Source organism: Miniopterus schreibersii (genome assembly GCF_964146895.1).
Source record: "Miniopterus schreibersii genome assembly, chromosome: 2".
NCBI classification, from domain to species: domain Eukaryota; kingdom Metazoa; phylum Chordata; class Mammalia; order Chiroptera; family Miniopteridae; genus Miniopterus; species Miniopterus schreibersii.
Window position 1 is genome coordinate 64,902,060 of NC_138102.1, and position 3,553 is coordinate 64,905,612.

General features: G+C 40.8%; 1 pseudogene across 1 annotated transcript; it reads right to left on the bottom strand.

Annotated features, from left to right (window-relative positions):
- Positions 1-2,153: 2,153 nt before the first annotated feature.
- Positions 2,154-3,138, bottom strand: LOC308550523 (glyceraldehyde-3-phosphate dehydrogenase pseudogene; annotated as a pseudogene). Its single transcript has one exon. The product of its transcript is annotated as a glyceraldehyde-3-phosphate dehydrogenase pseudogene (transcript).
- Positions 3,139-3,553: the final 415 nt, after the last annotated feature.

Sequence of the window (3,553 nt, forward strand, 5' to 3'; positions counted from 1 at the left end):
CTGCTTTCTTTGCATTATTTCCTATAGCTATAACTTACCTTTATGGGCCATATTATCCAGTTTAGTCTAAGTTACTTTGCGTTTACTAACTACCTGAATATCTCAGTGACTTACACAAATAATAACTTCCTCATGATATTTGTCCAAAAAGTGTCGACCATGGCTCTTCTCCATGTTCTCTTCATTAGGGGACCGAAACTGACAGAGTAGCCCCTCTCTGGTCATTTTTCTATTTATTTCCTGTGTCAAAGGATAAGACCATCACTCTGTATCTGAAATAAAAATCTTAACATTGAATTTATTGCTTATTTAAGTGGGGGAAAGCTATGTGGATCAGGTATACATTCTTTGAGTAAAGCAGGAAACCTTTTTAGAGTTTTTGGGAAGGATGGAATTTGGGGATTGGGCAACATTCAGGATGGGAGTGTGCCTATATCGGCGGTGGAAGCATGGATACTACCTTGAGAGTGTTGTTGACCAATTGACATTCATAGAACGTTCCTTTAACAAGTCCACTCCCTACTGGATGACTTTTAAAAGCAAAATTCTGTCACTGGGGGCTCGTGTTCCTGAGCAGTTGTGATTATTACTATGACTATAGAACTTTGACTGAAATAGAGTTAAAGAATTCTGGTGTTTACTTGTTTCCATGGCTTCAGAACAGTTCTTTCCTAGGAGTATGGAAACTTTTATTGTTTCATTCTCCCTTGGAAGTCAGAAAAGAGAAGACAGTGGAACTATGTGAAGGATTTTATAGCTTATATTTGGAAGTGACAAATGTCACATCCATTCACATTTTATTGGCCAAAGAAAATCACAGAGACAAACTTAATTACAACCTCCAATCAATCCACAGGTAGGGGTGGCAAATATTTTGAGCTATAATAGGATGTATCACACAAGGAGAAGTTATGATAGAAGGCAAGTGCAGTGCACTTAGATGAACAGAGAAAGTATAATGTTTCTTCAAAAACAAAGCCAAACGTCATTACATGAAAAAATTAATTTCCGATAGGTTTTAAAAACCATCTTCTTTTATGATTCTTCATTTTTGGCCCTATAAGGCTGATAGCTAGGAAACCATGTTTATAAAAGTTACAAGTTGTTTTTTAATGTATATTTTCTGAAGTAAATTTTAAGGAGCAAAAACATTCTATAGGGCTTTATTTCTGATCTCTTCTGACTTACAAGAAGAAAAACATGACCCAGTAAAAATAAGGCCATACATAACTGCAACAACAACCCATTGAAACACCACTTTGATCATCTCACTTGTTAAAATTTCTTCACTGGCTTTCCATGGGCAGGAGCAGAGAGTCCAACTTTCTAGACTGGCATTTTTAATTTTATTTATTTTTTAACCTCATATTAAGGTGATCTCTGACAATGAATTTAATCATGAATTATATAATTATTTTCTAGTTTTGATGAGTCCTTAGATTAGAAAGCACTTTAACATGCAGTTACTCACTTGGTATCATGTAAACATTTGCTTATAGTTGATATAAAAATCAGCCAGCCCATTGAGGCTCCAAGAAGTCCAGTGATCCTATTGCAGGTCAGGGAGTGGAAGCTGGGATTTGTTTCAGGTCTAGTGTGCTCTTATGTTACCACCTGCTAAGCCAGAAAAAGAAAAAAAAGAACCTATTTGTTACTCTCCCTCAATACCTTTGGTTTTAGTGACTTCTTGCCTTTAACATGTTATTCCATCTGTCACAGTATGAATAAAATGGTCCATAAGTAGGTAGATGAAACAATACTATTTTATGCATGTTGACTAGATGACAAGATTTTTCAATACTGTTTAATTGGCCATTTGGTTAAGTTTGGGCTCTGTGACATTTTTCTGAGTTTTCTTTCACAATATAAAGGGTATGGCAAAAGTAGGTTTACAGTAAACCAAATTTGCCCCATATTGTGTGTGTATATATATTTTTTAATACTTTTTTTTTTGGCTAGGTACAGTGAACTTTATTGGTGGTGCATGACAAGGTAGGGCTCCCTAGGCCCCTCCCCTTCTTCAGGGGGTCTAGAATGGAAACTGTGGAGGTCAGGAGATTCTCATTGTGTTGGGGAATTGATTTGGGGCAAGGACACCTCAGCAGCTGAAGGCCTCTCTTCCTCTTGCTGCAGCTGGTGGTCCAGGGGGGATCCTACTCCTTGAAGGCCATGTAGACCATAAGGTCCACCACCCTGTTGCTATGGCCAAATTCATTGTTATACAAGGAAACAAGCTTGACAAAGTGGTCATTGAGAGGAGTGCCAGCCCCAGCATCAAAGGTGGAGGAGTGGGTGTCACTTTTAAGTTATAGGAGACAACCTGATCCTCAGTATAGCCCAGGATGCCCTTGAGAGTGCCCTCTGATGCCAACTTCACTATCTTCTTGATGTCATCGTATTTGGCAGCTTTTTCCAGGAGGCAGGTCAGATCTACAACTGACACTTTGGGGGTGGGGACAATGAAGTCCATGCCAGTGAGCTTCCCATTCAGCTCAGGGATGACCTTGCCCACAGCCTTGGCAGTAGAAGCAGGGATGATATTCTGGGCAGCCTCTTGGTCATCACACCACAGCTTCCCAGAGTAGCTATCCACAGTCTTCTGGGTAGCAGTGATGGCATGGACTGTAGTCATGAGTCCTTCCACGATGCCAAAGTTGTCATGGATGACCTTGGCCAGGGGGCCAAGCAGTTAGTGGTGCAGGAGGCATTGTTGTCAATCTTCAGGGAGTTGTCATACTCGTCATGGTTCACACCCATCATGAACATGGGGGCATCTGCAGAAAAGGCAATGATGATGGTCCTCTTGGTTCCACCCTTCAAGTGATCCCCAGCCTTCCCCATGGTAGTGAAGGCACCGGTGGACACCACAACCTACTCAGCACCAGCATCACCCCATTTTAATGTTTGCGGGATCTCGCTCCTGGAAGATGGAGGTGGACTTTCCATTGATGACAAGCTTCCTGTTCTCAGCCTTGACTGTGCCTTTGAACTTGCCATTAGTAGACTCATACTGAAACATGTAGATCATGTAGTTGAGGGGTCACTGATGGTGACAAAATCCACTTTGCCAGAGTTAAAAGCAGGCCTGGTGACCAGGAGCCCAATAGGGACAAATCTGGTCACTCTGACCTTCACCATGGCGTCTCAAAGCTGTGGCTGGTACCGATCAGGAAGACACATCTGTCTGACAAACACGGGAAGCAGAGAGCCAAGACTTTATTTTTTAGAGCAGTTTTATGTTCACAGCAAAATTAAATGGAAAGTATAGATATTTCCCATATATTCCCTCCCCCCACACATTCATAGCCTCTCCCATTACTGACATATCCCACTAGAGTGGTATATTTGTTAAATGATCCAACATTGACCCATAATAATCACTCAAAGTTCACAACTTACCTTAGGGTTCACTCTTGGTGTCATACATTCTAAGAGTTTAAACAAATATATATTGACATATATCCATCATTATAATATCACATAGATTAGTTTTACTGCCATAAAAGTCTCTTGTGCTCTGCCCATTTATTCCTATCCCTCTCACCCTGGCAAC